General features: G+C 45.9%; 1 long non-coding RNA gene across 1 annotated transcript; it reads right to left on the reverse strand.

Annotated features, from left to right (window-relative positions):
• Positions 1 to 594: 594 nt before the first annotated feature.
• Positions 595 to 5432, reverse strand: LOC139602535 (uncharacterized). The gene is made up of 2 exons (XR_011683290.1): positions 5070 to 5432; positions 595 to 2688 (listed from the first exon to the last, which is right to left on the reverse strand). It is a non-coding gene; the product is annotated as an uncharacterized lncRNA (long non-coding RNA).
• Positions 5433 to 10579: the final 5147 nt, after the last annotated feature.

The following is a 10579-nucleotide window of genomic DNA, read 5'->3' on the forward strand; positions in this document are numbered from 1 at the left end:
ACTCTTTATTTCCACAGATTTATTCTGTGGGCCTTACTAAATAGATCAGCCTTGGGTTTCTAATGGTGACTACTTGAGGAGGAATGTCGCTTTTGTTCCCCTGAATGGTGGGGAGCAGATTACCGGGCTGCCAATTTCCTGCTGCCTTTCAGAGCTGCAATTTGAGCCCTATTTGCTCCTGGCTCTTGCACAATTGGAAACAATGGGTGGCTTCTTTCAGGTTTCACTTCAGAGCTCTTAGAAACTGGGGAAGTGGCAAAAGCCCTACTTTACAGGTAATTAACAATAGATAATGTTTGCTCTGCGTCCCCCTGTTCCCCCCCTTTTTTTTTCCTTTTTTTTTTTTTTTTAGAGCTGATAAAGGTAGAAGTCCGCAGAGAGCTCCCAATATAGAACCCGCAGGGGCAGTTTTGTGGATGTAGTCCCGGCCACAAACCCATCAAGGTGATGATGAGGGTCAAACCTCTAAGCAAACGCGGGGAAGCCACACCAGAAGAGCTGCTGGGCTGCCAGCAGTGCTGAGGGCCCCGTGCCAGTCGGCCCGGTGTGTGTGAGTGTTGGCTGGTGTGAACCCGCCCTTTGATTTAGGGCCCCTTTTTATTGTAGCCTCTATCTCCTTTATTAGGTGCGCTCTACTCATACCTTGTTGACGTTTATGTAGGATAGTTAAATGTTTTCTTGGGGATATTCCACTCTAGGAAACCACCTGTCCTGTAAAGTTTATCTTAAATACAGAAGCTTGTTTTACCACATAAAGATAGAAGTGGCTGTTGTTTAATCTTATCTTGCTAATGGAGGGCTGTGGATGCCTACCAAGAAGATACAAACAGATGCTCTTGCAATGTTATTAAAAGTTATCAAAAAATGGTTTAGGGTGGATGGACACTGTCTGAATTGGGATGCTTGTGCCTCTCTGTGTTGGAGGTGCTCTCCTTCCTTACCTCCCTGCCTGAAGACACATCGCTGTAGGTGGCTACTGGAACTGCGGATGTGGGTGCAGGGCTATGGACCAAAAATGGGATGTATTCAGCAGCACTGAGGAGTTCAGTCCCTGCACTCCATCCATGTATTGCATTTGAACATGTAACCAAAGTACTAAAAAACAAATGAACACGAGAAGCAGTTCTGCATTTCATACCTGTTTCTGAGTTTCCCATGGGGATTCCAGAATTTCATTAGCTTTAACTGTGAGCATGGCTTTTGCTTCTTGTTTTTACCATCTGCAAGGCCTGGACTCAGTAAAATACTTCTGTTCCTCCTCCTTCCTGTTGTAGCTGCCCCTCTTACTGCCATGACTTCAGTGATATCTTTTAGGCTGTAAATCTTACCATTGAAACCATCCCAGAAGGAGAGAAAGATTGCAGAGTTGCAACATTCTGGATGTATCTCTGCTCCAGAGCAGGAGCAGATGGAAGGATGCCCATGCCCTCTGTTGCTCGTCTTTACTGAGCTTTGAAAAAGAGGAGGAAGAGATTCTGAGCAGAGGCTTGGAGCCAAGCTGTAAAACCGCCTCACTGGTAGGTTTGTTAGGAGCTTGTGATTATTTCCCCCTTTCTCCAGTTCCTTGCAGATAATTTAGGAAGATGGAGGAGATCTGAATGAACAAGGTATGTGCCCATTATCCTTCCCACCTGGGAGTCTGCAGCAGTGCTTCCATGAGATGCCAACACAAAGTTTTTCTGGCTCTCCTGTGCTTATGGACAATGCAGTTATACAAGCTAGTAAAACAATAATGGAAATGTCTCCCATGACAGGAGCTGTATGATGGATAATCTTTTCCTCCTCCTGCATTCTGTGGGCAGAGGGACACGTGGGGGTATTTGCACATACACTCAGTGTACACCAAAGGTTTCCCCCTCCTGCCTCAAAGGCCTCCCCAGCACCCTTGGGCAGAATGTTCTTTGTGTCAGCCCTGCTCCTACGTGATGTTCTGCTGGGGAAAACGATGCCTCCCTCATGATTTTCAGAGGATGTAAATTTGCCAAAACAAATGTCGGGGAGAGGAACGCCTGACAATTCTGTTTTGATTTTATGTAACCTTTACAATGCCCTCCCTGCAATGCCTCCCAGATAAGGAGGTGGTGTGCCAAAGAAAGAGAATGGTTACAGCTCCTGATGACCTCATCTCATCTCCCTGTTTCAAACAAGGCTCTTTTTGATGGCTTACGAGACGTGACATCAGAGTTCTGGGTTTTGTGCCTGCAGCACTGGTGGGAAGCATCCCACGGAGCGAGCCCACTGGCTGGGCAGAAAGGGCAGCAGTGAGACAGGAAAAGTCTGAGTGACAACAGCCACAAAGCAATGGAGGAGTTGGACAAGGTTGTACAGTAATGCACCAGAGTCAGAATGGAAAATGCTTTTTAAAATTCCCTACATCCTTCTTTTGCCATCAGCTTGCGTTCAAAGTAGTCAAGTTGTTCAAGCACAACAGGATGGGTCATGGCAAGGGCTGGAGGCTAAAGGCTGTCAGGCTCAGCAAAGCCTGGAGTTAAGCATTTTTCCAAGTGAAGGAACCAGATCTCAGCAGGATGTGGTGGAGGTGGCTCTGTCTCTGTTGCCCTCCTGTGCTGGAAATGCAGGGATGGCCTGTAAAGCCAGACCCCAGAAGAAATTTCTTGTCTAAGGAGTCTCAGCTTCAAGTTTCTGCTGAAGCCTCAGCTCAGTCCAGCCATCCAGAGGAGATGCTACCTGGCAAAGGAGAGCAGGAGAAAGTACTGAGTCATCTGCAATTATTTTCCTAACAAAAGGATTCAGGTGGTCCATAGCCTGGGGGTTATATTCTTATCTAGATTTAGGCAGGAAACCCTTTGATTTACAACTGGATGTAAGGAATAGTGATTGCTTGCCTCATCTGCACAGTAGATTGCTGGCATCTATTTCCCTTAGGTTACAAGCCTAAAGGATCCCGTCAGCAAGACACTGGAAGTGTGTGTTGTTGGCTAAGCCAGTTAGGATGCTGAGAACATGGCAGACCAATGCTCCAGGGTTTGTAAATTCAGGGTTAAATGGAAAAAACTGCCTGGAAAGGTCTGAGCTACTCAGCTGGTGGCAAACTCCTTTCTGCCCCTTGAGAGCACCTGGGATGCTCCACAGACTTGGAAAGCCCAAACTCCCCACAGCTGAAGGGACACCCAGGCCAAGAGCCTTTGGTTATATAGAGGGGTATTAAGCAAGCCTGCTCTTCTTGAGGCAGGTCACAGTCTGGTCTTGATCTCCTTCAGGCTTGCCTCAAGATCTGCAGCCTTAAACCCAAGGGTTTGTGACAGGAGAGCTGTGCTGTTCTCCTGCATCCCTTCTGGAGCTCCAGTGGATTTGGTGAGTTTGTGCTAAGGATTTCAGCTAAAATTGGCCTGTGATCAAGCTACAAGGGCTTGATATGAGAATTACAGAATCTGCTCCCAGCAAAATGCTGGGTTTGAGTCAGCCAGGGAGACCAAATGGAGGTTCTTACCAACTTAGTCTTTGTTGGGTGCCTAACTAGAGCTAAGCCTCCTGCAAGGACAGCAGCTTTGGCTGCCTTTTGTGATACAAATGGGGTATGTTTAAAGCCCTGTTTGTGGCTGGGAGTGGGAAGCTGTTTGTTTGAGGGTATTAACTGTCTGGTAGCACTCCTGGCCCTCATTGAGGTGGCCCCAGGAGCAGGGTAGCTTGGAAATGCCACATGCAATTAAAACCTGTATTTTAAAGTGCAGTTCTGCTGCTTGTTCACGCTGAGAAGGGTTTCCTATCTTTCAGAGTCTTTTGGTCGCTGGGCTACATTTAATAGGATGAGATTTATTTTTTTTTTCCCCCTTTCCCCCTTGAACCACAAAGCTGCCAAGCTATCCAAGAAAGAGACTTGTAATTAATGCTAAGTGGAGTGGAAAGCAGAGTGGCTGCTCAGCATAGGGCATGCTCTGGCCTCAAAGAATGCCAGTGGAGCTCTGAAACAACTGTGAGTCTCCAGGTTTTTAATCATGCTACGTGGCAGTAGGAGCTGCCCCCACTGCAGTGAATCTATTTGGCTCCATTGTGGCTGCAATGTGAATATTGTACTGCTGGGCCATGCAAGTGTCCCTTTGGGTGGGTTTCTCTTTTGGGGCACTCCAGGAAAGGCTGGATTTGCTTCTCTTTAAAAGGTTTGTCTAAGTTCCTGCAGGTTGTGACCTTGCAGTTTGGGGCTGTGATCTTCCAGGGGATAACCTCATCATCTTGCCTTGGCCTGTCCCTAAAGGGTCTGTTCCAGGGACACATTTTCTCAGCCATCCCCTCCTCCTTGCACACAGCTTTGTTGTTCCACTAAGTGGTTTCACTTTCTGAAGTGTTGAAAGTGGCTGTTAAAGCAGCAGCTGCCTTAACCTGGGGCTCACCTGCTTTACATTTGGGATTTTTTCCCCTACACCTTCAAGCTGTTTTCCCACTGGGTTTGATGAGCAAGTGGAATGCAGTTTCCATGTTTGCTCTTTGGGTTCTAGACCTCACCCTGGGCAGTAATAGGGCAAGGCTTTTTGCTCAGCTCTCAGAGAGACAGGGAATGTGGTGGGCAAGTCCTTTGCTTGTGCTTTTCCAACCACTTCTGGGTGTCTAAAAATCCTTAGAGAAAAATGCCTGTGACTGCCAAGAAACCCTTAGCTACAAAAACAGAGAATAGATCAGTACTGAGTGGCAAAAAAAAAAAAAAAAAAAAAAAAGTGAGGAGCAGGAGGAGTGACATTGGGGTTTTTTAACACACTTTATAGTAGGTCCATTTCAACTCTGTGGTTTTACTTTTTGGCTTTGCATTCCCAAACTGCATCCTGCATTTCTGTGTCTGTTTGGTGAGGCTATAGCAGAAACACTGGTATCTTTGCACTGCCCCAGCTTGCAGAGCTGTAGAGAATAAATACCAGAGCTGTTGCCTTGGCCATTTGGTCACCTTGCTGTTGGTAGTGGGTTTTTTTTTCATTCTCTAACAAATAGGCTGTGGCAGAGGACCTGCTGTGTAGGCTCTCAATTTGAACTTTTGCTTTGTGGGGTGTTTTTTGCTGTTGTTTTTTTTTCCCCCCCATTTAAAACAAAGCCCCTCAATTGTCAAGCTGTGTCTGACTTACTCAGAATTCCCGAATTTTGCTTCCTTTTCGAAGGTAGCAGTACAGAAAGCCGAGGTATGGAATATTTTTCTCCTCCAGTGTGTGCGTGGATCTGCCCCCAGGCCGTATGTCGGTGTTTCCCAGCTGCCCGGGTTTCTCATGCAGATGAGCCCTGCAAAACGGTTTCTCCTGCACCCTGTCAGGACAAAGGCTCAGTTGTTGTTTTCTGTTGATAAACTGGACATTTAACTGCTTCGTTTCCCCCCTACTACAGCAGAATTAGTCGGGGGCTATTTGCTCAGGCCCCAATCCCTGGGATTGCTGGGACAATCGCTCAAGAGGTTCCGATTTAGAAACCAATGAATGTCAAGCTGAGCCTCTGAACTAAACTTTCTTTGAGATGAGCCAGAGTGACCTGCAGCGAGCTCTAAAGAAGAGTGCAATGACCCCCCCCTCCCCTTCCCTTCCCGAAAGGAAAAATATTTCCCAGACCACTGGGAACCCTCCTGACTTCCTCTCCTGTGAATTCTGGATTAGTGTGATTTGCATGCTTAAAGTTAATTCACTGGTGAACGGCGGAGGTGTCTGGGCGCTTGAATAGATTCAGCTCCTCGCCGCCGAGTGCCAAAGGCCTCCGGTGCGAACCGCGGAGCGAGGGAAAGTGAGGACATGGAGGACAACTGCAGGGCTGAGGGGAGGGAGGAGGGATTGTACCATTTGTACTGAAGTGTTTGCAATTCTGCCCTCCCACAGGCCATGGCAACTGGACTGAATGTAATCTGGCCCTTTTATTTTCTTGCTTTCATTCAAGTGAGGCCATATAACAAGTGGGGAGAGAGAGGAAAGGGGGAAATGCATGAAGTATACATAATAAAGGTGATGCTGCTGGAAATGCCATTTGCTGCTTAAAAATGCAACCGAAACCCAGCGTACTGGATGGGTTGGGAATTTGAGTCCACTAGGTCCCTGGCAGGCTTCTTCTTTAAGCCATCCTTAAAAACAAAACAAGCAAAAAAAGCCCTGTCTGGTCATCCACAGACCTTGCTCCCTGATAAGAGCCATCTCTCATGGCCAAATTAAAACATGGGCTCCATCTTGCAGCTCGCCCTTGATAAGATGCATCCATCCGCCCGTTAGGAAAGTTTCCGTTTCCAATTTTTTGGTGCCTGGGAAAGCTGCTTTAAAATTGATGGGGGAGAGAAAGAGGGGGGGGGGGAAAAAAAGAAGAAGAAAAGTTTGAATCATTGCATGGAGTCACTGGCCCCGCTGAGGGGGCTTTCTCTGTCCTCTGAAGAACAGACCACGCACAAAGCCAGATGGTTCCCGTCTGCTGGCTTTATTCAATGCACTTCCTCCCACAGACGGGAGCCCTTTTGCCCTCCTTCCACCCCCCTCTTTCAAGCATCCACCACTGGGCCTTTCTGTTCTGCGGCTGGAAATAATCTTTTATTGCCCAGTTGTTCGGAAGTGACCTTTTGCCCTTGATTAGATAGCACCAGGCTCTATCGCCGGATTGCTTTTGAGCTGGCAGTTGCTTTTTTGTGTCCGCTGATCCGGTGTCAGGGAGAACAATGCAAGGCTTTGCAAAATTTTAGTCCGGCTAAGGCTCCATGTGGGATGGCGGGGGTAGGGAGGGACGGCGTTGGATAAAGCGGCCTCGCGGACCATGATTAATTATATGAAAACATTTCCTTTAATAAACTGAAAAACAAATCGTGTTTTGCTTTGGGTTTTATATTCAGCTCGCGCACTGATGCGAACCGCCGTGCGCTCCTTTCCAAGCCCTTGGATCCCCAGCGGAGGCAAAGGGGCGAAACTGCTCCTTGTCCCTCTCCTGCGGGGTTTTTGTGCCTGGCTGCTCAGGCAGGTGAGCTGAAACCTGCCCCCAAAGCTTCCAGCTGGCGTCGAACTCAGTGTTTTACTCATGGGGTGGATGGAGAAGTTATTTCAGGGAGAGGCTCTCAGGCCCTGAAGGACAATAACTGATCCTTCTCCAAAAAGCAGCTCTACAGGTAACTAAAAGTTTCAGGCTTTGTCTACAGGTAACTAAGATTCCTCTTTAGAAAGGAAGATTCCCCTTTCTTTAGACAAAGAGTTACCTGTAGACAAAAAAGTTGGTATTTATGGAAAGTAAAGGAAATTCTGTAAAGTGTAGTAAAACAGGAAAAGAAAATTCTCTCTTGCGAAATTTTAACACCAAAACCTAGAACTGAGTGTGCATTATACTTGGCATAGGGACAATATGCTCTTATATTATTTTCTATTATTATTTTCTATTGAACATAAAATACACTGCATTAGGGGGTGGCAATCTCTTTCCTAAATAAACGGACCTTGAGCTTTAGCCTAAAACCAAATCAAACAAAGCCCAAACCTGCCTTTCCCCTCCCCATCCAGCTTGATCTGGACTGACTTAGAAATAGCAGGAGAGAAGCTGGTGGCCTGTGGGTTATTCAATAATCTGTAAGCTAAAATCAAGAAAGCTGTTTTTTGGCTTTTTTTTGGAGTCAGGTTTTCAGTGTTCAAGACTCCTTAGTCTTAGGCAGTCTGGCAAAATAAAAAAAATTAATAAATTTTTAAAATTAAGTACATCTGGTTTCCAGTCCAGGAAAGGAGAAAGATCCTTGTTCTGCATGGATTTTATTCTTTGTGTTTAGGTCTGGTGGGTTTTTTTGTCTGTTTTTTTTTTTTTTTACCCTGATTGGATTCTGTCACTACCCAATTTTGGAGGAATTTTCTCCAGGGAATAATTTGCTGGTTGCCATAATCCTTTTGTTACTGTTGTGCACTACACTGCTTCTTTGAATAGTAACCTTTAAAAAAAAAAATGTATCAGCTCTCTTGGCCTCACGGATTCATCAGCAGCTTTTAGTTCTGTCAAGGCCACCCCTTCATCTGGCGAATGGCACGAATGTCTGTGGTGTGGATGGAACACGTTCTGTGTCATGAAGGCAGCTGGGGAGCTCTGTTCCCTGCCTGCCTGGGCTCCAGCTGCTGGAATCCTGGGCCCAGTGAGGAATGGTGTCCAGCCAAGTGGCCACCACCACAGCAGGTACCTTCACCTGGGTTCTCCTGGCTCTCAGAGTAATCTGTTCCACAAGCCTGTTGGTTTCACCACTGTGAGATGTCACAGGACTTCTCTGTGAGGAAGAGTTTGCTTATGATTCCTAATTAATTCCATGCTTTTTTTCCCTCATGCCCCTATTTTAGCCAGTGAAGAAGTGTTATCTTTGGGCAGTAAGAAACACTGAAATATTTGTACAGATTCAGTTGCACTGCTTGGAACATTTGTCAGGTGGTAACTTGAGGGCACCTGAGAGGCACAGGTTGTATCAGCTGTAGCTCTCCAGGCTACAAGAACTCTTCAATTAACACAGGTTGTGTTAATTGAACCCATATCTGTCCCCATATCTGTTGGTTGTAATCACAGCAATAACTGCTGCTCTGTCTTCTTCCCTGTGCCAAAGTTATTGCTGTGATAAGGAATTTACATCTTAGAATACTTTAGGTTGGAAGGAACCTCAAAGCAGTAGTTCCAGCCTAATTTGTTTTTATATAGGTTTTAATTTGTGCAAGTGAAGAATACTTTTTTTTTTTCTTTTGAATGAGAATTGATGAAGAACAGCTATAGGAAAATTCATAGTAGCAAATTTATTTTAATTCTTTCCACTTGCCCAATCTCTCATGTGGGTTCAGTGATGGTGGTATGATAGCTACTCAGTCAGGTTTGAAAGAAGTCTGTGATAGAAGAAACTTCAGAGTAACTCATGAGTAACTTGATTCTTTATCAAGTGGAAAAAACATGAGCCAGTCTGAGGCCAAGCAGCAGATCTGGTTTTTGGCGTAGGAACCCACGTGTGTCTGTGTGTGTGTTTGTAACAGGGGACTATTTCCACTTGCTGATGTCAGTGCTGCTGTTAATGAGCCGCCCACGGCCCTCAGAAATGTTGATTTCAGATTCCCACACCTCTTTGCCCGCAGACTGCCCCTGGTGGGATGCTGTGCTGGGCTGCACCACGGGGCTCTCAGGCTGGGCCCGAGCGTCAGGGTCTCCAATGCACCTCAGCACTGCTGTAGGGCAGAGACAGGAAAAAACAAATGCTTGATCTTTTCCATTCTTTTTTGTCTGTGGGGGCTTCAGGTCAGGGTTGTGAGCTGCTCGTCCTGCTTGGTCAGAGAGGGAACCCAGGAGATTTCTTACCCTCTAAGATGCTACCAGGTCTGAGACCACTCCCAGCACATGATAGGACAAGAGGGAATGGTTCCAAGCTGGGAAGGATGGGTTTAGATGGGACACAAGGAAGAAATTCTACCCTGTGAGGGTGGTGAGGCCCTGGAACAGGGTGCCCAGAGAAGCTGTGGATGCCCCAGCCCTGGAAGTGTTCAAGGCAGGGTTGGATGGGGCTCTGAGCAACCTGAGATAGTGGAAGGCGTCCCTGCCCATGGCAGAGGGTTGGAATTACACGATTCTTTCCAAACCAAGCCATTCTGTGATTCTATGATCAGTCCTGCCATGCCTAGCCTAGGGTGACTTTAACTTGAAGCAATACACCTGCTATTATCCAGCTAGGATGAAAGGGGGATGGAGCTAACTGGGAAGCTCAGGGGAAGAGTGCATTTAATTATTTAATTTCTACAGTGCCTGAATACATTTTTCCTTCCTAGACTGTTGTTTGAATTCCCCCCTCTTTTTTTTTTTTTTTTTTTTTTTTTAAATACTTAGAGAGGAGGTTGAATATCAGAGCTGGTCTTTGCTTGCTCATAATGTTTTCTCTTGAATTATTTTTTAAAAGTTTTTTTGTGTTAGATTTGCCTAAAGAAATTGCCTTGGAAAACTAACAAAGCATTAAGACACTGAAAAACCGGGCTGCACACAGAAGAGACTTTTAGATACTTGAAGTAAATTCAGGAGTTTCAGGATATGCATGCATGTGGTGGGCGATGGGAAATGAGTTAATTTTCTATATTCCTAACTTGTTCCTTTCTTCTCCAGCACTGTTTGCCTGGGAAAACAATGATTGCCTTTCAGCCTTTTCTTCCCTTTCAAAGAACGGGGATTTAGTCAATGGGACTATTTACATGCAAAACGTGAAGCATATGCATAAGTGCTCGCAGGACTGCGGCCTTTCATTGTCGCTAAAGCAGCGCTGCTTTCCGGTGGCAGATGAACTTGTCATTTTAAAACCTGTAATAAACAAAATTAAGTCATTGCGGGCAGGTAATTAGGCTTAAGAAAAATAAACAAGCTCTAAGGAGTTTAATAAATGTTTTCCTCAATCCCCCAACTGAAGAAAATGAGGCACTGTCCTTTGGAATAATACAGAAGTGCAGAAATAGACACACTGAAATAAAATGGGCGACGATGGGAAGTAGGGTAAAACTGTTCCTGGTTGTGTTGCAAGCAAAACTTTGAATAAGATGCTGAGAGAATTGGTTTTTCTCTACTTAGTTTATACTTAGCTTTGACTTATTTTCCTGCCCGTACTGGGAGACCCGCAGGTACCTCAGAGCTCTGCTGAGCCTGTAGTCTG

This window comes from Agelaius tricolor, unplaced genomic scaffold (genome assembly GCF_023055355.1).
Source record: "Agelaius tricolor isolate 1412-34295 unplaced genomic scaffold, bAgeTri1.0.p SCAF_34, whole genome shotgun sequence".
Classification (NCBI taxonomy): domain Eukaryota; kingdom Metazoa; phylum Chordata; class Aves; order Passeriformes; family Icteridae; genus Agelaius; species Agelaius tricolor.